We start from the raw sequence: 23,613 nt of genomic DNA on the forward strand, positions 1-23,613 counted from the left end.
TGGCAAATGGGCTGTAAGAATCCAGAAGCACATTTTTTATTTACGGCATAGTTTAGGGCTCATAGCTCCCTATACCATTTGCTGAGAATTTACTACATGCCAACCTTTTTGAAATGCTTTCTGTGTATTAACTCATTTAATCCTACAATCACCTATGAGTTAGGTACTACTATCATTCACATTTTAAAGGCAAGGAAACTGAGGTACAGAAGAGCGTCATAACTTACCCAAGATTCTACTGCTAATAAGCAGCAGAGCCAGGATTCAAACCCAAGTAGTCTGGCCAACATCCTGTGTTCTTAATCACCACATTTAGTTGTTTATTACACATTAAAGGTTCTACATCTTGGCTCTGGATCATGGAATACGTTTATTTTTCATTTAATAAAAAAAATAAAATAAAATAACCCTTTGCAAGGCTTTCAACCTAATTCTACCTTCGCTTTGTTCTCTCTGCCACTTCCTACATTTTTTATTACAATGGAAATTTCTGTGAAAACATATTTGCTTCTTGGGGGTTCATCTTTTCTAGATGTTATTCCCCAGCTGCAGTAACAATACCTTGGTTCACAAAATTATGGTGTGCCGAAAATTAGAAACTCTTTTCCCTTTCCGTCCCAGCCAATTTTATTGTGATATTTGATAGCGAAATATTCCTCTAGATTATTCTCTGTGCCTTTCTTGAAAAAACTTGAAAACCATCCTTTTCATTTCTCTTCCCTGGTCATACATTTTTTTTTCCCCTTTCTCAATGCTGTGTTACAACTTGGCCTCCATTTTATTAAAATGCCCAACTCTCTGAATTCACTCTTGCCCACGTTTACCTCTGCCTTGACTTCCCTCACCTGTTGATAAAAAATTTAAATCTTCAGCAAAAAGTGGAGAGCTCTAATTGAAGACATCTTCTTTCCAGAAGGCTCACACTTTTTTTTTTTTTAATCATTCTCATCCTCCAGAGATTTCTTCACAGAAAATCAAATGACACACATTATATGTCTCCTGGTCTCCACGTCCCTCATGACAAAGTCAGGGACACTGAGAAGAAAATTTCCTACTTTAATCATTCAATACCACCTCTCAAGAGTTTTGCTGTCCCCAACAACTACTTGTACAATAATTTTTATATTTTTCTTTAAATGTCTCAATTTTACTAAATGTTGCTTTGAAGGAGTATTAGCTGAGACACCAGACCTGATGTGCAAATAGTATTTTTGCTACACATTGAATATAGAATACATATTAAAAATAATACCTCTTAGATTTTCAAAAATGTTCACCTGTGTCTCCTAGCAAACGCATCTCAAATTCCACCAGTGAGATATACAGCACACCTCAGAAAATGCTGGTATTGAGAATACAGCTCTCAAGCTACTTTCAAAGTCTACTTTTCTTCCTTGACTTGTTTTCCCTTTCACTTCATCTTTTACTGCTAGCCTCACTTTTACTTCTAGTTTATCATTCTCTTATTTGAAATACAGGAAGGGAGGGGGGGACCCCCACTACATCTCCCTCTAAATCAATAAATAATCTAATCACACAGAACAGCTTATCTCAAGATGAGATTTAAACAAAAGTGAAGACATTATTATTTCATCAGAAGCTGAAGAGCAAATGATCGAGCTGAAGCATCAGAGAATGAGAACAAAGAAGTGAATCCTTGGCATGGCTTCGTGCTCTATCTTCTTTAGTCTAGGGCTCAGCAAACCACAGGCCCCGGGGGCCAAACTGAACCTGTAGCCCGTGAGTTAAGAATAGTGTTGACATTCTTTCTTACGACTTAGTGTCAAGGGGAAATTGTACAAAATTCAAATTTCGCTGTCTGTCAATAAATTTTATTGGAAACACAGCCATGCCCGCTGGGGTACGGGCCGTCTGTGACTGCTTTCACACTAGAGTCGCTGTAACAGAGCCTAGCGCGCAAAGGCTGAAATACTGACTATTTGGCTCAGAAAAAGTTTGCTGATCCCTGATATGGATGAAGAAGTTCTTTGAGCCTTCTGCCATCATACACATACATGAGCATTTTCTTTTTAGTTATAAAAGCTGTCCACCCTACTTCCCCACCCCCACAACAAAACAAAACAAAACAAAAACAGGAGTAAGATGGAAAGCATAAGGAATCTGCATGTATTCAGCACCAAGATCAGGTCAAAAGCTTCTGTTCGGACCTGTGGCATGGACTGGAAAAGCGGATACCAACCAACCGGACCATGTATGCTGCATGTTCCATCAGTTCATTTCTCATGCGATTCTGAGGACCATTAACCATCCTAAGAGTAAACGATCCTGATACCTTTTTAAAGCTGCAACATTATTAACAATTAAAAGGCTGCCACCACACATACACAATAACTTTCCTGTACTTTAATATGCATATCCATGGTCTGATTATACCAGCGTGGAGAGATTGACAGGAATAGCTGAGTGTCATGGCTCCAAAGGAGACACTACATTGATCAGTAAATAATACACGTTTTTTGAAACTGTCTAACTGCATATTTACACTTGTCAACTCTCATACACTTTGGTGACAGACTTCTCTTTCAAACATCCATGTAAAAATTCTAATACTGATTTTTAAAATGTTTTTAATAATTACAAAAAACCACGTCTAGGGTGTATAAGGTTTAAAGTATATCCGCCAAAGAGTGCCACCTGGAGCATTAATTGCTGCATCTTTAACATTCCCAGTTACATCAGTGTATTTGCAAATGTCTCAAAAAAAGGTTAAAATACGGTTGCAAGTAACCTATTTCTAGCACTTACAAGATGCCAAGCACTGTAATTAAGGACTTCACAGCCAACAAGGTAGATGCTACCATTGCCCCCTTCTGACAGATGAGGAAACTGAGCCTTGAGGAGGACACAGGATTTGGTCACGGTCATACTATTAGTGAGACCTGGGACCAGGACCTGAGGCTCTCTACTCTAACTTCAGACACCATGCTCTCCTTAACCCATAGCAGGCTGTGGAAACCTGTATTTAACAGGTTTCTCAGGCAGCCCTTAGAGATCACCCTTTGAAAAACATGGCCCCAAGGACTTGGGGGAAGAGGAGAATAAAATCCAATGGGTCCTCGGTTCAAGTCCTATCAACTCCCCTTCAAACACTGACCATGGGAGAATGAGAGAGAAGATCTGTACCAGGTGTATCATAGCCCCTGGCAGGTCATATAGGCTCACTTCCAACAGCTACTGAATGACTATCATTTTTAACAGGTCACGGAATGCCTTTATATCAGGTGAAGTCGTTTTATCTACATTGTCCAGAAAATTACTTCAACTCTTGGTCGATTAGGTTAGCATCTTCTTGCCCTAAGACTCCATATCAATTAAATTACACCAGCAGCCGAGAGCTGGTAAAGGTGGGGTGGGATACAGGTGAGCAGCGACATGGTTCTACCCAGTGACTGGTTTATCAACCACTAGACTAGATAATGAGCTAGACATACCCCCTCACCCCCATCCACATACGATTTGTTTTATTACACAAGTGGTCAAATACACAAAGTAGTAGAGAAAATACTATAACGAGCCCCATATACCCATCACCCAGATTCCAGAATATCAAGATTCTGCTCCATATGTTCCTTCTTGGTGATTTGTAAAGGAAATCACAAGTAACAGGCCATTTCACCTTTACACCACCCAATATGCAACTCTTAAAAAAATATGGAAAGAAAAAAAAACCCTCAATAATAACTGAACACACACGTCATTAAAAAAAAAAAAAAAATTCCACAGAGCATCCCTGAGACTAGCCTACTGGCCATCTGGCCTGAACATCTATCCTGGAAGGGCAGTCGTCCCTGTAGGTCATAGACAAGGGGCCTAAATAACCTGCAGCACTTGACCTTTCCAAAGCTAGAGCCGTGGGCACAAAATTCCAGCGGCGAAGGTTCTCCCTTCCTGCACCCATTCTCTGGAACAACTGGACTGCTAGTTCTATGTAGTCTGTTCAAACTGTACTGAGGGAAAATAAAACTCATCTGCTCAAATGTGAGGGACTCCACGAGCTGCCACTTACTACCAGGAGCATCTTTACTTGAGAAGAGAACCGACGGAAGCACACAACACTGAGCCCACCCGCATGATTCTGGGAGATTTTAGACTGAGGAAAAGGCCAGTAGGTAAGGAATATTTTTGAAAAAATTTTTGGAAGAAGTTATTTCCTTTTATATCACCAGTTCTATAAAAATCCTGTTTGTATATTAAGCTGCAGTTTCAAATGAGTTAGATTCCAATTTCTTCCATAAAGACAACTATAAGCTACAAAATCTTCCCTGCCTAAATGAAGTAAGAGGGCCTTAAAGAACCACAGAATCTACTGAAGATGAGGCGGCAGCATACCCTCGTGGTTAAGATACAAAGCTTTGAAACTGGCCCAACTTAAGGTAAACCCTACTTATAAAACTTGCTATGTGATCCCAAGCAGGTGACCAAGCCACGGAGCTTCTGTCTTCTCAACAATCAAACGGGGGGCGCCTGCGTGGCTCAGTCAGTTAAGCATCTGACTCTTGATTTTGGTTGAGGTTATGATCTCAGGGTCCTGGGATAGAGCCCCGCATGGGGCTCTCCACTCAGCTCAGAGTCTGCCTGAGATTTTCTCTCCCTTCTCCTCTGCCCCGCCCCTCCCCTCCACTCCTGCGTACTCTCTCCCGCTCTCTCAAATAAATAAAATCTTTAAAAAAAAACAATAAAACCAAAATAATAATATCCAGGACACAGAGACACTGTTAGAATTAAAAGAGATAACTAATGTGATATCCAAACCACTCCAGGAAAACTTAATGCCTCGTGAATGGTTGCTATCATTATTTGTTACAAACATCACTAAACCTCATGGAACACAAAGAGGGATGAAAAAGATTTCATCTCATGAGCCTATTCCAATCAACCAGCTGGAGCTTCAGGGAACGGTATATACAGAAAATCCAAGAGCCATCATCAGAACAGATCAGGATGGGTCCCACTGATTTTATCATCCTTGAATAAGGCCAACCATATCATCCTATGAACATGGGCCAAGAGGTTAATAATTCATGTGTTCACCTACAATCACTTTCCAGAACTCTGGTTCCATGACCAACACCACACAAATAATCAAACAATATGTTGAAATGAAATTAAAATGTAAATTAACTAAATGGTGCTTAAATGCACTAATTGCTCATTTTTCTTTAAGAAGGAATTAAAATGATGGCAATTCTCAACAGGGTACCTCAGCAGCCTGCACACAGACTAAGTGGAAATTTCCTTCTCTTAGTCTCTGTGCATTACTTGTACCAAGTTAACAGAAACAGATTATTTTCAAAAACAACACGCAATGTAACTTAAGTTCCTAGAATTTTACATCACGGAAGATATCATTTGAAATATAATAGTTGAATGCCTTCCTCCCTGGTACAGCTTGCTTCAGTGTATTGATAAAAACCAAGATTAATACGCAAAAGGAAATTGCAAGGAACTTGCCCTGCACCGGTCAGCACCTGGTACATGTGGGTGCCCCTCCCTTTGAGAAAGAAACTGCACTTGGAGAGTGAGAGTCTGGGTTTCATTCTCACCCTACCACTTCCTTGCTAGGTTTTAGCCTCAGTTGATGCACAGGTAACAAGAGGGTGAGAATGGTCTCTTTTTTATCTTTTCCAAAGCTACAGAATTAAAAAAAAAAAAACAAAAAAACTACAAAACTATAATGCTTCACATACATAACACCAAAACCAGAAGAAAGGTTGAAAATAAACTACTTCATATCATACAATTATGGCAGACACATGTTAAAAACCCAATTGTTACACAACCAGATAACTGCTAAAATCGTAGGTGTGTGAGATTCTCTCATTAAGAGAACAAACATATACTGTTTAACCACTGGATGCCAGATATTCAGGTAAATATTGGGTATACAAAGAAAAACTACGAAGATGGGTCAAAAGTCACTCGCTTGACATTGTTGTATTCATACTCATGTCAATGGTGAATGGGAAGCTTGCCTACAGGAACTTAAGTGGAACAATTCTGAGGTCACATCAGCACTCAGCAGAAGAGAGATTGTGATCAATTAGTGATGTCTGTCAGAATGTGCAGGAGTGGGGAAAATGTAAGATCCAAAGTATGTCAAGAATGTTCACCACCCTTGATTTAGGTAAGGGATGTGAGGCTTTGTATAAATGTCATGTGAACAAAAGCCTGCCCGATACATTAAAAGTTTACTCGACAGTGAATTTGTATGTCCAGAAAAATGTGTATATGATCCCATAAGGGGTTTAGAGGGGAATGGAACATATCTGCAATATAAATGCAGATTACCTTTATTACAAAATTGGATCATATTCTCATTCCTAGACTAATTTCCTATATCATAAAACCTATATTCAATTTTATAAATAGCATACACCAAGAATCATAAATTCAGTTAATGCAGAAATTTAACAGATTTTTTTTTTTAATAAAAGTGAGAAAAGGCTGTTTTCGAGCAAGTATCTGAAAGGACAGAAAGGGCTCTTTCTTTGAAGATATGTTTTTCCCTCTGACTCTACCTCCTTGGGGACATAACTAGAGAAGAAATAAATTTCACAGCTAATATATATGAAGTAACATGTTTAACATTATCCAATGAATTTATATCTACCTACGCCATATAAATTTATCTCACATAAACTGTCATCTCCAACAGAATTCATTAAAACAATGTTATAGCTTCTGAATTAAATGCAACCTTCTAATTGGAATTTAATCTTACAATAGTAGTGGATTTTCTTTTTTAATTAACAAATGGAATAAACCATTAGTTTGTCTTACAGTTCTGTCTGAAGAATTCGAAAGCAAATTTGACCTAGGTGTTGGCTGGCCACTGCTGTGAAGTACATGGGGGTAGGGGGGGGGAGGCAGGGACTGGAGGTTCCTTCATCATCCTCAGAACTCCTCGCGCTGCTTACGGGCAGGAAAAGGATGGACACTCTCACTCTCACCATCCTGAATGACTACATTACTAAAATATTCCATTACCGCCACGTAAATGTCACGTTAATTTCTGATCTTCATCAAGCCAGACAATGGTTTCCACCTTGGCCCCTGGCCAATTAGCTGTGTGGAAAATATTCGGCCAATTACATTACTTCTATTAGGTTAGGGACTGGAGAGAAAGGCAAAATAAGCGCCTTGAAAACACTTCGGAGAGAAAATGTAAGTTGACACTGTCTTCGCATGCCGGAGCCCAAGTTATACAATCTGATAGACAGCTGCCAGCACTCATAACTGCTTATTAAATCTAGCCTCTCTTCGTGGCGTGAGTGAAGATCTGTATTTTTACCAATATTAGGTTCATTGTGTTATGGAAGAGACCAAAATACTTAAGATCATTCGCTCCAGCTCCTAAAACATATTATGTAGTTTATTAAATTGTTAAAATTACTTTTCAAACTCAAAATTTCAGGGACGGGAAGTTTAAGCACAACAAAGTGGCTTTGCCCACTGACAGGTTCCAGCACAAGACAGCTCACCCAGGAGGAGAGCCCATCAGACAGCTTTCCTGTCCCAAAACACCTGCTACCTGCCCCCACCTCTTCCCGGAAGCTGCACCACCACTACCACCGCACCCCAAAACCGATGACCAAAAAAAAAAAAAAGAAGAAAGAAAATACACACTCAAGTTTTATACAAAAGCAAGGAACTCCCAGCCAAAAGGTAGCCCATGCTCAAGTCTTCAGTGGGAAGAAATATTTCCCATGATTTTCCCTCATCCAAGTAAGTTAAAAAGCTCGGAATTTCATTACGAGAGAGAGATCAAACAAGTAACTGTGGGCAAAGAAGGAAAAACAATCGGTGACAAAACAATGTTGCACGGTGCTACATTCTTACACCAGATCCTCCAGCAAAAGACAATTTACTGATAGGGAGCGGGCAATGCCAAGGCAGAGACTGAATAACAAGCCAGCAATTTGCCATCCCTACTCAACTCTTCTCACGAAAACTCTATGCAAATCCAGACTGTTATTATCACATTTATTAATAACACAGTGGCTAACTGCCTATTAAATATGCAGCAGACGTAGCCGCTCTTCACTCTTGGAGTCTCGTGATGTGCATCAGATAGGTATCCATATCAACCCCAGCTTCACGCCAGGGAAAAAGAAGCCAACTCTGATTCCCTGCTGGCAAAGGGCGGCATTAAAGAACTGTCCCAAAGAGAGACCTCAAGCGCTCAGCCCGTCTTTCTCTGTTATCTTGCACCTAAAGTAATCTACTATGTAGGCACGGTTATCACCAACATAAACTGAGTACATTACCCATTTTCTGGCCTTAAAAATGTGCCATAATGATCTATTTGTGCAAACCTTTCCTCATATGGTTTCGCTTGCCTTGCATGTCAGTGCAGCAATTTATTGTTCTGGCTGCCCACCCCGTGACTGTGACCCTGTTCTACCATGAGGACACTTAGCATGAAACACTGCACTCAGAATTAGAGTTTACTCCAAGCCTAAAGACTTCAAATTATCAGTGGTAACCATTAATTGGTGCTTCTTTTGGTTACTCAATAAACTGGAAAGTTCTAAGAGCCACAGGACTGTGAATACATTTTTGACAATGAAAGGACTAACTAGATATCAGATCCATAATACACGGAGAGTTGGGTTATTGCATCACAGAGGAAGAGAATTAGTCCTTTGAGTAAACCTGGAGGTGTGCTCTGAGGAAGGATAGGATAGAAAATCAGAGCACATGCTCTAGCTCATCAGATTTCGGGAACTTCCACTTCCTACTAAAAATATAGTGAAGGGAAGTTTATTACCATCTGATACATACAAAGCACTTCCTTAATATGAAAAACTGGTATTTGACTAGGCCATTTTATCAATGCAAAAGAGAGATCATTTTCACTATAGTTCTTGAGACTGATTTTTCAAATAGCAGGCTTTACCCAATGAAATTAATAAAATGAACCCTGTCTTCAATAAATACATTCATGTGGTTTTGTTAAACTTCATACATCAACTTTATGATTGTGAGATTGAGTCAGACTTTTTCAGTACTGGAGACAGAGATGAGAGGTAATCTCATGTCTGAGTTTGTTACTATTTCAATAACTTCAGAATTCCAACCACTTTTATGAATTCTCCTCTGTATAGGAGACGGGCCCAGGCTTTGGTCTCAACTCGACCTGGATCCCCAAAGATACCAGGTTTCATAATGCATGCTATCTGCTCACTGATCTACAGACCATCCACGAAAGTCTATCATAGCTATGTAGCAGTGGAAGACCCTCAGAGGAACTTCACAGGTGAGAAATTAAAGGACTTCCCAAGACTACCCAAGGAGGATGATGGAGGGATCTTTATCAGCTCTAAATTCCAAGACTCCATTAACCATTTCTTTTCACTGGGGACATCCTTGCCTCATGTGTTACTATTTATCATTTGCCTTATTTCTTACCAATTAAAGAAGGAATAATGTCAGGAAGATAGAAGACTTTGTTTTTCCTCTATCTGAAGCTTCAGCAGAATGGAATAAAAAAAAAAAAAACAGTCCAAGTGGAAGTGCATTCAAAGAGCTCACAGGCTCTTTGAGGATCATCTAGTCAATAACAACTGTGTTAATTGCTTCGCTAGGGCTCCTTTTTTTTTTTTTTAATCTATGAAACGGGAAGGTCAAATTGGTCTCTAACTATAAAATCTTTGGGGTGCCTGCACGGCTCAACGGGTTAAGCATCTGACTCTTGATCTCAGCTTAGGTCTTGATCTCATGGTTCTGAGTTCAAGCCCCACACTGGAGCCTAAGCATGGAGCCTTCTTTAAAAAATAAATAAACAAAACAAAATCTTCTCAAATCTGTCCCAATAGCTAAATGCATAACAATGTCTTAAGAAGACACTTGTCAGAGAAATTTTACTCAACTGCATGGGCTGGATGTTTCAACCTCTATAACTGAGATAAAGTAGGAAAAAGATCATTCAGGACAAAGAAGTAGGCTCCAGGTCCAACCAGGCCAAGGACGGAGACATCTCAACGAGACTCTGTGGGCTTCAGCTGCTCCATCTATTGAATGAGGGCATTTAAACTGCTAATGTATAGGGCCGGGTTAGCACTAACAAATAGGATACGCTAACCTACCTGCTTTGTTTTAAATATAGGTAACTATATTTACCATGTCAGGTAACTATTAGGCTCCTAATGCCAATATAATGCTCTTCCTCCTTCACTACCCCCCCCCCATTAAAAAGAATGTGTCTCAAATACAGTCATATTAAGACAAACGAGATGGAGTTCTCTTATCATTAAGTGTCACTGAATACAAAATCTGAAATGAAATGGCTCCCCATAAAGGTGACCTCATCCTATGACAAAGCTACCACTGAATGATGTCAGACTTTTTATCCAGAACACCTGGCCTCAACCAATTATTTTTCTCTGACAAAGGCAAGTCACAATTGTTCATTTGTTACTGTGTAAGACAGCCACTGATTGCAGAGGAACATGGCAGATGTCATCAAATACAGAAAACACATGTAAGAGAAAAAGATCATCATGTCCCTTCTGACTTCCCCTAACAATTACAATGAATAACTTGGTGAGGTGAACAATGATTGAGAAAAATGCTCCTAAGTCTTTCTGAAAATCTGAGAGCCCACAGTAGTTTTCTCAAGAACCCTCATCACATGGAAAGCTGGGGATGAGACCTTCTTAGTGAACAAATCAGACCTAAATTCCCTCTGAAACTCAAGATGAGATCATCATATTTTTAGTCCATGGTGGTTCACTGTTTGCTGAGTGATTATGGGGCCAAAAAAGCAATCATTCTTTCAGTTACGCATGTGGCTCATAACTTAGATAGCCCACCCCTCACTGTATGAATAAAAAAAAAAAACAAACCCATGCAAACAAAAGTCCTCCCGTGTCCTATGGTGCCTTTTATAAATCCTCAGATCATTGCAGGAGTTACAGCAGAGAGGGTTAGAGCAGAAAACAATAGCAGAGTTGCTTTCTTCTTTCAAGATGAGAATCTCTCACCCTCAGTGTGCAATTGTTCTGATGAACTTAGGATTTCTGTCGGTTTCCTGCACTGTGTGTGACCCCTGCAGCCACTTTTTTGTCTTGTGAATTTTCAGACAAATACTCATAAACATTCACTTACCCTTTTGGCCAGCAAGCATCACATCCACCCGTTCATGGTTGACAGCAAATCAGAGAAGGGATCGAAGCCCTCACCATCGCCCAGATGTTTCTTTTGGAAACTGGAATTGTCAGCAAAAGGTCCTGGGACACTGCAATACAAAAATATTTTTTACACATAACTAAGATGTAGCTTCTAAAACCACCACTTCCTTAAACTTGAAAACAGCAAGGCAGACATAGAATCTAGAGGCAGGGGAAAACACCTTTAAAATGAGGGTATATCGATATATCAAATGTGATGCTGTCAAATATGAGCCGGAAATACTGTTTTGAAAGACACGTTTACCAATGACTTCAACACATAACACCGAGAGGTTGCTGTTTATTGCAGATTTTGTGCAGACTATTTTACTTATTTTGGCATTAAAAAAATATCAGGTCCCATTATAGAGTGCTCAGGTCACAAGAAGGTGTTTTAACTCAAATATTGCATGGATAAGTGTACCATTTTCTAGGAAGTAATTATCTTTTCCAGAGGATGAAAATACATAGAAATTTAAATAATACTAATTTAAAATATTTTTAAGCAATAATGAACCTCATTTCTCTTCCAAAATAATTCTAAAAATGTCTATGAGTTACTTAAGGAGCAAGACTCAGGGACAGATTTCCACCAAGAGGGAACAAACTATGTAATGTGCAGGTGTCAAAGTGGAGAAGCCTGAATTCTGGACCTGATATCATCACCAGTTGTGTGGACCCAGGAAAGCTATTTAGTATCTCAGGATTCCAGCTACTTCATGTTCAAAGTCAGGGCAGTAACTGATGTTCCCCAAGTCCCTTCCACCGCTTAGCTTTGCTGGGGTTTTTTGATAAAGTATACTTATTCCAAATAAGCTAAACTATCAGCTTCTCCTTTAAGATTCCTGATTAAAAAGATGTTTGTCACGTATCATTCTTACATCAACCTGCCATTAACACTGAAGATGTGCTACAGGCAGAGGGTTTTGCACGTGCATAGAAGAATTCTCACCCTGGCACCAGTGCCCAACCCTGGTGAGCTGCCCCCCTCGGTGGCTGACAGCATCCCCTGGGTGCCCATGGAAGGCTTCCATTTCTCTCCACAGAGGACAGCTCCAACTTCTATGGCCATCGGCCCAAATGTATTGCACATGAGTGTTTCTCAAACTTTTGTATATATAAGCATAACTTGGAATCACACAGCAAAAAGAAATGCGCGGAGTTTGTTTACCATCCTTAGGATAAAAACCAAACTTCTCTCTGTGGCCTACAAGGCCCTGCTAATCGGTCACTTTCTATTTCTCTGCCACCTCCAGCCACCAAACTAATCCCCAACTACAACAAGTTACAGTGGTCTTCTTTATACTTCAAGTAAGCTGTGTTTATCTGTATCAGGGCTGGAGCATGTGCTTTCTGCTTTCTGCTACCTGAAATGCCCTGAGCCTACTCCTTACACAAATGGCTCTTTCTCATCACTGGGTCTTAGGGGCAAAGGCCACTTCAAGAAGGCTGTCCTGCCTACCTACTTAGGCTAGATCCCCAGTGACTCTCAGTGATATCATCCTATCTGCTTTCTCCAGAGCTTTTGTCGTAATCTATAAATTTTTTTCTCATTTATTCACTGGTCTTCCTCACTTGAATCTAAGCTCCGCAAGGTAAGGGAACTTCTCTGTTTTATTTATCACTATACTCCAAAACTTCAGAAAAATGCCTGGCTCATAGCAGGCACTCCAGAAAGATTTACTGGATCAACAAATGAATCAACAATCGAAAGAATTCACTCTTCAGCAGCCTACAAAAATATAATTGCTAGTGACTGAAAGCCCACTATGTGCTGGATATTATTTTAAGTATTTTACAACAGTTATTTCATTTACTTCTATTCTTACAACAAAGTTCCTGGTAGACAATGTTATAGGCTTAATAAGCAGATAAGAAAACGGAGGCAGAGTTTTAGGAACTTGCCCAAGATCACACAGTAGCAGGGCCTTGACTCCACAAAGTGGGTGCTCATAAGAACTCTCTATTTTTCCAGCCAATACAGTAATACAAACATTTTGAGTGCCTACCTTGTACTAGACACCCTTCTGACTCAAGTTCGCTGCAAGGTCTTGTAGAGGATACTCAGCCTTTCGGACCTTGAGATTCCTGTTTCACACAGGGAAAGCTAAGGCACCCCACAACAACCGGGCAGACAATGCAAGTGAGCAAAACAGGCCAGGTGTCAGGAACAGGGAGCAAGGCACAAGGTCGCAAACTGGAAGACCAGCAGTTTTTCAGCTAAAGAGGGCAGAGAGTGCCCTCCACAAGCCAACTGTTGCCAGAGGGGAACATAAGCCCAGGGCTTCAAGAGCTTTCAATGTATGAACGACGGCAGTGATCTAGGTTACTGTTCTGTGAAATTTCATAATTTTTCAAAGCAGCTTATCTTTCAACAGCACCCATGAAAGAAAGAAAGCGAGCTGGGAGAAGGCGGCAGAGAACAAACCTGCAAGCCCTATAGCAAATGACTGCTGAAGTCATGCCATGTGTGTGATTCTAGAGGGATTCAGAAGCACAGGGAAGCCATACAACTGAACACAGAAAAACAGAGTAGGTATCTGGATAGGTAAGGGCTTTGTAGAGGAATTATCCTGAGCAAGTTTTAGAAGGAACTGGAAGGTGCGGTAGAAAATGCACTTCACAAAACCAGAATGTTGTATTCAGAGGCTTGGAGGTGGGGATGAGGAGGCAAGTCACCGCGAGAAACAGCAGTGAGGAGGGAGGGCGGGCGGATGGGAGAGCTCATGTAGCTTTCCTTTTCATTCACGCTCGGAGAAGCTGCAGGTTTCCAGATAAGACACAGGCTGGACAAACAATGCTCTAAGGGTAGATCCATTAGTGTTGTCTTGCTTGATTTCCTAAAACGTGAAAGTTACCAGGCATATATGAGAATAAAAAACCATGAAGCCCCTGGGTGGCTCAGTCAGTTGGACGTCGGACTCTTGATCTCCGCTCAGGCCTTGATCTCAGGGTTTTAAAGTTTGGACCCCCCACTGGGCACGGAGGCTACTTAAAAACAACAACAACAACGTAACAAACAAAAACAAAAACAAAAAAATAACCACCATTACGGGTTGTGGAATAATTTTTGTTTTCGTTTGTATATGTTTTAAGAGTCCAACAGACCCAGAACTGAATTCTATCTCCACCAAGCTCTATAATTCTAACCAAACTACTATATAAACAATTCATACTGTAGTTTTTATATGTATTTGCAGTATATATACTATATAAATACACACAGTATAATTCATACATATACGTAAAACATATATATGCCTTCATATACTATAAAATACGAGCTCTGTAAGTCTAACCAAAATACTATGTAAACAATATATACTGTAGTTTTTATATGTATTATATACACACATACATACTACAGTACATACATAAACATACGTATATATGATACAAGCTCTATAACTCTAACCAAACTCTGAACTCCAGAAATTAAAAAATATAGCCACTGAAATAAAAAAATCTAAAAAAAAAAAAAAAAAGAAGAAGAAAAGACAGATAGCCAAAAAAAATTACCCAGAAAACCACCTGGAGGCAAAAACGGTCTACCTAGAATTGTATACTCAGAAAAAAATATCTTTCAAAAATGATGAAATAAAGATCTTCTCAGACAAACAGAAGTTCATCACCTCTCTACAGGGACATTCAGAAAGATGTATTTCAGGCCAAAAGAAAATGATTTCTCTGACTTAAGAAGAATGGGGGGGCCACAATAATGAACGTGTATTTCAGGCCAAAAGAAAATGATTTCTCTGACTTAAGAAAAGGGGGGGGGGCCACAAAAATGCATCAAAATGATGTGCATGTCTCAAAAATAAAAATAACATTTCTGACATCAAAAGTCTGGCCACACATCACATGCCCCCAAGCCCAGCTCACTTATTTACACAGTGGCATTCTCAATCGCCAAGGCCTTGCTCTGCAAACCTGAGTGTGCAACCGGGACACCAGCTTGAAATGCATATTCCTGCCCCCACGCCCAGTCCAGAGAGTCAGGTCCCAGGAATCTGCATTTCGGCCAGATACCCCCAGGTAATCCGGATGAAGTTGGGTCCTTGCCACGCTCTCCACCTCTTTAGGGCCAAGAATTCAGGGAGCCAGGGCTCAGCTCCAGCAGGTCATGGCTAACACACAGCAGGGCTTTGTTGTCTTCCCCTTCACTGGAGCCCCAGAAGAGCACCTTGGCCCCGGGGGTCAGTAGCAACCCTGCCTCAACCCTACTAATCAGGAACTGCAATAAATTAAAAGCCCGTTAAATTATTTTAGAGAAAAGCCTAGAAGTGCTGAAACATTAATTGTGCCATATTCAATCTGTTTTCCTAGAGATTCAAAAAACCAGATTACCATCTTGGGGGTCATTAGAAAGAATGAAGCTTGCTCCCTTCCATTTACATATTAAAAAATATGCATATATTCTTGCAGTGGCTGCCATCCAGACTCCCCAGGTCCCGTGGCCATGCCACAGTCTAACCATGGAGAAAGAAGCCCGGGATGCCACGGGGTCCTGCCTTGTTTTGTTTTTTAAAGAGGAACCAAAGCCCAGGGCCTGTGGTTGCAAAACAGCTCCAGGAAAACAGGTAGAGACAGCCACAAAACAACCGTGATGTTTACTTGTTTTGTTCTCCCCTGTTTATTTTTCCCTGAAGCAATCCTTGCTCGGTACAAAAGTCTGCAGGGAGCTGAAGAGAGCAGCTGTGGTTCCCTGAGGCCAAGACCTAGCAATCAAGTTGTTTACCAAACACTGCCAGGCACCGGGAAAACAACAAGCTCGCAGGCTGCATTTGCATCTGCTTTTCAAAAACAACCTCCAAAAGTCTAGGGCCTGGCCTGGTACTTCCTTGTATGGCTGAGGGCAACTTGGAAATTAAAGGCATGAAGTGCATTAGGTATTAGCACCCATGGCCTAACTGTAATGCATTATTCCATTTCTCTGGCATCCTAAGAAACATCCTAAAAAAGGAGCACTGGAAGTCTGGGGAGTGCAAAGCAGTGGGTTGACACAGACAACAAGCTCCTGCCTGGCATTTCCAAGCAAGCTCACAGTGGCCATCTCAGCGAACTGTCATCATTTGCTGACCATCCAACACTGCCAGACAACCAGCAGTGGTTCTCCATCTTGAACAAGCACTGGAATCCCCGGGAGGGCTAATAAAACACAGATGGCTGGGTCCTTCCACGGATGTGCCTAATTCAGTAGGCCCAGAGTAGGGCCTGAGAATTTCTAGAAAGCTCCCAAGTGAAGTTGGTGCTATTGGTGGGGCATTTACTGCCGGGCTTCCTTCCCTCCAGGGAAATGCAGGTTGACTGAGTCCCTCTATGAAAGGTCACAGCTCCCACCAGGCAGACCTCTCCATAAAGATACAGTCTCCACAATCCAGTAACCACTACCTGCCCTTCCCAGTACTTCCAGGCCCGGAAGAGGTAAAAGCCACCCTTTTCCCACCGGGATCCTGACACAAAACTCAAATTCAACACTGGATCCCCCCTGGTTTTTGAATGCTAAATCTGGAATTTTATATAGTCACATAATGTAAACATGCATGGATATATGTACAGACACACATACATACAAAAATATATGTACCTATAAATGTACACACATACACAAATGTACATATGAATGTACACACCCATAAATGTATGTATTTAAAGACTTTTTAATGTAGTTATATCAGATTGGTCAGAAGACCCGGGAGCCCCAAGGCCAAGGCCAACTCGGGCGGTTCACACGGATGTTCCTTCAGGTCCCATGTGTCACAGGAAGAGCAGGCCTACTTTGTCTCATCAGTTACACAACCTGATGGGAAGGAGAGCATTTGTGAGAGCTTCAATCCTTCTCTAATTTATTAACTTAGTTTCTTTTGTTGCAAATGGCACCAAAATAGAAAGGGAACAGAAGTGGGTGGAGCAGGCTCCATCATCAACTCCCATGAATAACTTTCTGACAATACTGAACCCAGTTCAAAAAGCACACCGGCTGCAAAAAAAAAAAAAAAAAAAGGTGTGTGTTGTCAGCTCACAAATAAAATGCCAATCTGCCTCAATTAATAAAGCTCAGAAAAGAAGAACAAATAATACTTCGGTTTTTAAAATAATAATCACCTCAAATGTACCCTAAAGAAGATTCTGTCAGAAGAGCTAAGTTCTAAAGTTCTAGTAATAAGGGTCAACCAAATTTAACCAAACGGATCAACTACACCAACATTCTTGGCTTCAGCAAGCCCACCTGATTTCACTTCAATTAAATTCTCTGGAGCTAACCACTATTCTCTTGCTTACCTTTCACTAGCAAGATTTCTTTCAACTCATCAGAGGACTTGTTGGTATCTATGCTCAAAAACAAGTTTTTAAGTAAACCCATTAGATTAATTAGAATGCATGGGGAAGATGGTTTCCATGCAATTCCTTTTCTAGTTAAATCTTCTGTGTTTGCTTGTTTATTGTTCTTTCTTCACTAAAAATCTTAACGATCCATTTAAAACCTGGAGGATTGTCTTCCTGTGGCTTCTGTCTGTCCCCTCTCCCTGCCTCCCCATAAGCAGCCTAGCTTATGTCTGAACCCTGCCATGGAAGATGAGTGACTTCTGGAACCCCCTCTTCAAGGATAAGAGGCACCTTAAGTATATCTTGCTACCTCCTGGCAACCCCAGAATCCCCTTTCCATACTGGAGAAACTCCACTCATCCTTCACTGCGGCTCCAATGCTCACCTCTTCCCACTGCCCTCCATTACCGACACCATCAAAAATCTAGAAACTTTCCTTTTTCCTTAAAGATGCCCTTTTCATGTTTTCCAGAAGCCATCCACTCAACATCCCGTGACTTCAGGCAACCAATTCCCTTTCTTAGAACCAAGGTATTGCTCTCCTAACAGCCCACATTGCCCATCACCTACCTCTAAAGAAAAAAACCATCATCCCTCTCCACTTTGATTCCTTCATCCTTCAAAAACCTTTTTTTTTTTTTTTAATCAGAGAGAGAGCGTGCGAAAGCATGCACGCCAGTGGGGTGGGGGGGAGGTGCAGAGGGAGACAGAGAGAATCTTAAGCAGGCTCCATGCCTAGCGTGGAGCTCAGGGTGGGGCTGGATCTCACAACCCTGAGATCATGACCTGAGCTAAAATCAAGAGTTGGATGTTTAACCAACTGAGCCACCCGGCTGCCCCAAAACCCTTCTTCTGATGATCACATGAGAAGGAACCATTATTCCCAGCCCCTCAGCCCTTTAATTCTAAGTGCAAGGACACTCTTCTATAGCTTTTCAGATATTTTAGTATCTGGTTCACAATTTCTGTCTGGATCCTTCCAATGCAGACACTTATGTCAACCTCAATAGTCATGAAGATGGTCCTTCCAACAGCCTGGCCAATGCTTACATAAGGCCTGATACAAACAAGGCACTCAAAAAAAAAAACCAAAAAAACAAAACAAAACAAAACATTTTTGAATGAGTGAATACACATCTGGTTATCTTAACATCCTACCCCAAAAGCTTCCAAGCCCTTTGAGAAACAGTACAGTGCAATAGCTTAAAACATGGGTTATGGAACAGACTGCATATGTCCCATCCTAGCTATGCCACTTACCAGCTACAACTCTGGGCAAGTTATACCTGAAAATTGAGATAATATTTCCCCATATTCAGTAAGGGCTCATTAAGTGCTAATGAACCACTACTACTTCCTCTATACTTGTGGGCATGGCCAACACTTGGATCTCACCATCCTTTAGAAACTGTTCCACCTCTAAGACCTCCAGTGCTGAAATTCAGTAACAATTTCCCATTGAGCCACCTCTCACTGGGTCATTTCTCCTGAACTTGCTCCTGGAGTGTACTGAGGCAAACCGTCACCACGTCAAGTCTAAAACTCCTCACCATCCAACATTCCCTTTCTGAAGTTCCTCTCTAAGGCTCACTCCGTAGCACTCAGTACCCCAAAATGCCCTGCATCACTCAGGATGCCCTTATATTTTCTACCAACTTCTTATTCAAGCTATTTGGTTCCTTCACCAGAATAAGCAGGATGAGGCAGGGGCTGGGTGTGATTGATATTTTATATCCTCAATGCCTACACTACAGTGTCTGGGACAGAAGGTTGGGACATGCGGTGTTAATCTGGGGCCCCTTCAGGGAGCCAGGAAGACTCCCCATAAGCCTACTTGGCACCCAATCTGTGACAAGTTTCTACTTAAGAACCATGGGAACTCCAGGTTCAATTTCACCAACACCTTCCACTCAATGGCTCAAAAGACTAACCTTCCATTCGCCCTGGCAAGTTAGGCTAAGCTAAGTGGGCAGGGCTTGTATAAAGTGGGCCTTCTGCTGGTAGGGCAAACGGCATCTCTGTCCCTGAGGCCCAGGGGAGCCTCAGTAGGTCCCTGGAAGAACAGTCAAGTGAACAGAGAGCTGAGTGCCATCTGGGCTCTTTATAAGGCTTTTGTGGTAAACATGTTTACTTTCTTTTTATTGGCTGGGCTTATCACGATCAAGTATTTTGTTTTGAGTCTTGCTCTATAAATATGTTTACTTTGAGGGGAGAGTTTTTTTGATAGCTAGCACACTTGTTTTTCACACTTTTAAATTCAAAACATATTTTTGACAATCCATGGTAAACAATTCAAGGTGATAAACAAATTATATTATTTCACCTTCACCAGAGACATGATCCCCACGTATCTGTTCAAAAGCTTGAGATGTACTGTGGGTAAGCAAAGCCTCTTTATTGGAAGAGAATAAAAATCACATTCATAGGGATGATGTTACTAACAAGAAAAAACTACAACGGCAGGTCCCATATAAGGAGGAAGCAGCGAACACAAGCCTGCCATGGGAAGCTACCCATGAGGACACCAGAGCTTGTCTTCCTAATAGGATCTATATTTCCTGTGAAAAGTTAAGGTTAAATAATCAGCATACATAACTAATATAGGGAGGGGGTATAAAATAACTTTTCAAAGAATGAAGAAACCAACTAGGTCACAGGATCAACTGCAATTCTTCTGAGACTTGTTCTCTGGGATGACTTTTGCCTGCTTCACAATTAAGAAAAAGGTAGCAGCTCGAACTATAAAGAGGAAACGTCCTCCATTATTGGAAAAGAGGGGAAAAAAAGTTAAAAGAGGAAAAAAGAAAATATTTTTTGAGAAAAACCAACGGTCTTGAAGAAGGATTTTAAAGTGCTGTTTACAAGAGTCACTCTGTGGGATGAAACATCAAGTTCCACTGCAGTTGAGCCAAATCTCTCTTCTAGAGAATTCTGTGTCCCCATATTCCAACTAGAAACAAAAGCCATCTTACCACAGGCCTTTGAGGTTAATTACAAATTACTTAAAGGAATAAAAACAAAGAGGCCAAATTCTTTGTTAAAATAAATAATATCCCACATACCCTCAAATCTTCTTCTAAATTCATGCCCAAGTTAAAGAAGTTAAAAAACAATGACAAAACCATCAAGGTTGTGGTACCATAATAAGATACACATCCTCATTTACTAAGCATGATTATTTCATCATGTATGGTGCTATATGGGAGGATGACGTTAGAACATGGTGACCCCAGACGGCACCTCATCCATCCAAGATGGATGATGTATGCAACACAGAGAAACAGAGAACATGCACACTGAACAGACTTCCAAGGTTATAACGTGCTTCAGGGATACATCAGACAGGGTGTCGGGAGAGGGCCAGGAGGGCATTTTGAGGCAACGACCACCCCTGACATTCAGATCATCTCTCCAACCCAGGTCAGGGAACCAAAATAAACAGCTTCTCAGGTAGTTTTAGCAGAAGGACAAGAAGGCCCAGGAGGGGGGCTTCTACATGATGAATTAGTAGGAAGATCAAACTCTGTCCCAGCCTGGCCACCAACTGTTGGACACCTTTTGCAAGTCAGTGGGTTTCTCAGAGCCTGGGTTTCCCTTCCTGTAAATTAGTGGCAGTGAATCCTACCTTTTTTGACAATACCATGTCACAATTCTATACCTTGCCTCAGATCGAAAACACCACGTCAGGGGATAACCGACAACTCCAGGCTTCAAAAGTCAAATCCATACAATACTTGGAGCGCTTTCGAACAACCCACAAAGGCAACCAAGTTCCCACAACTTAGGAGCAGAAATGAAATGTTGAGTTAATGTGACATTGGCCAGTGACTAGTCATCAAGCATACTTCAGCTTTTAGTTGTCTGAGCAGACGGCTGACTCAGCGGGGATACGGTTACCCAGCCAGCCACGTCCATCTGACCCACTGCCTCAAAGAAATTTGTCTTCAATCTTAAAAACCAAAAAAGTTAAATGACTAATGAAATGACTGAAGAACTTCCAGACAATTCTCACAGTTTCGAAAACACACACACACACACACAAAACTAATCAGGATGGTAAGTATATAAGAAAACAACCAGACTCAGAGCTGTCCAACATCCGATGGCCACATTTCCTTTCGAGAAAGAAGTGCACATTCCAGGGTGTGGAATGACGTGGTTTGGAAAAGCCTCAGGAGAGCAGAAGAACTGATGATTAGGACCAAATCATCAAGGAAAAGTGTCAGAGTGTCAAAGTGGTGAAATGTCTGTTGTAAATACAAGAAAAGAAGGAACACACTGGCCTTTCACCCTGGGGGCTCGACAGACGGGGAGGCCTTTGGATATTCTCTGGAGGACATCCATTTCTAAGACCAGCCAACGTGTATGGAGCCTTGACTGCGTACCCAGCGCTCGGTACTGAGCATTTGTGCCCAAAGTCTTATAAGTCTTACAACAGCGGCACAAGTAAGTTATCTTACAGATGAGGACACTGAGGCTCAGACAAGCTGCATCCTTTCCCCAAAGCCACGGTTAGTAAGCAGTAGAGCCGTGTGTCTCTCAAAGCCACGTCTCCTCCCTTAATGGTACCCAATTAGAGTACCACTCTTCCAACAGCTCAAATGGGAAATGTGAGCACATTTGAAACAGCTCCCAAGATAAAGCCCAAATGGAATACAAGGGTTAGAATCCTATTGGGAGTCCCTACACGTTAAGTCCCTTGGCTTCCTGCTTGCAGCCAGGCAAATCCCAGGAAGGAGGAGAGCCTGGACCAAGCGAGGCCTGGAATCTGCATGGCATGTCCCCAGTGAGACAGGAGACGAGGAAGAGAGGAGTTTAGGTGGGCCATCGAGGCAGCCATCTGGTCCTTCCACCGCCCGTGCAAAAGGGATTCTTTCTAGTGCTCTCTCGGTCTCCTGTCTGTTCTCTCATTTCCCTCTGACTCACAAACCTGGGCACTGTCCCCACCTTCCTTCCCTAGCCCTTCCCTTCCAGAGAAGGCACCTGTCTAAAGTCTACGCGACGAGACTCCTCAAGGGAAATGCAAACATTTATTGAGCCCCACTCTGCTTAACTGTGCTACACGTTTGGAGGTTGAGAAGAGGGATATCCAGGCACAGTTGTCTTCCCAGCATGAGAAGTTAAATAACAATACGTGATTTAAATGAGAGTTGTGTCACGGGGGGAGTACACAATTAATGGCTAGCTGAATTCTACAGGCAATAATTGCTACAAAGTTCAAAAGCTGAGAGAAATCACTTCCAACAAATACATCCTAGGTTGCAAACTCCCCGTGGAGTTCTAGTTCCCGGTCTGCTTTGGCCCACAGCATCAGAATCTGGCTGCCTGGGGTCCAATTCTGGCTGTGACATTCATGGACCGAGTTATTCAAGCTCTCTGGGCTTCAGTTTCCTTAGCAGGAACCTTGGGGTAATGACAGTTCCTACGTCACAGGGTGGTTTGAGGATTAATTGGAATTATGCATGTAAGCCTTAAAACAGGGTAAGTGGTGTTATCACATCTCTTGGCAGATCTCCAGCCCCAGTTTCCATGGCCCCGTAGGCACCATCTGAATATTCACGTTCTCCACACTGGCTCTTCCTCCCTCCTTCCCTGTGACTGTCAAAGCCCCACCTTCTATTCCAATGAGCTAGAAACACTGTGGGGTTCCCCCCCAACACCAGCCAGCAACCATGTTCACCTCCCATTTGGGTTCCATGCCGGCTCTTGTGTCCATCTCCATTTCTAATACCCCAGGACAAGAACAGGACCCTGAGAGTCCGAGCACTTGGGTTCAACTCCCAGCTCTGGCAGAGTAACCTAACTTGTGATTTGGGACAAATCACGTAAGTTCTCCAAACCTCTGTTTCTACATCTATAAAATGGGAGCTAAAAAGACTCCCCAAGTGTCCCTGCAGCAAAGCTCTGCTGTCGAGATTAAATTACACAGGTTGAAAGCATGCATCCAACACCTGGCCCACGGTGAGGGCGCACTATGTGACAGCTGATATTCTCACCTTTGTCTGGACCACACAATTAACTGAACATCAGTGCCTAAACGGTCTCTCCTCTCTCAATTCCTAGAGCCACTGCTCATCCTTTATGATGCCAGATT

General features: G+C 41.7%; 1 protein-coding gene across 7 annotated transcripts in view; it reads right to left on the reverse strand.

The window, feature by feature from the left end:
• The window catches only part of FOXP1 (forkhead box P1), a 574,460-nt gene that overhangs the window by 479,025 nt on the left and 71,822 nt on the right, over positions 1 to 23,613 (reverse strand). For all 7 annotated transcript variants that reach the window (XM_027584345.2, XM_035728162.1, XM_027584350.2 and 4 more), the window contains one exon: positions 11,131 to 11,260. The gene's annotated coding sequence lies outside the window, so the exon portion shown is untranslated. The remainder of the gene's footprint in view (positions 1 to 11,130; positions 11,261 to 23,613) is intronic.

This window comes from Zalophus californianus, chromosome 1 (assembly GCF_009762305.2).
Source record: "Zalophus californianus isolate mZalCal1 chromosome 1, mZalCal1.pri.v2, whole genome shotgun sequence".
In the NCBI taxonomy this organism is placed as follows: Eukaryota; Metazoa; Chordata; class Mammalia; order Carnivora; family Otariidae; genus Zalophus; species Zalophus californianus.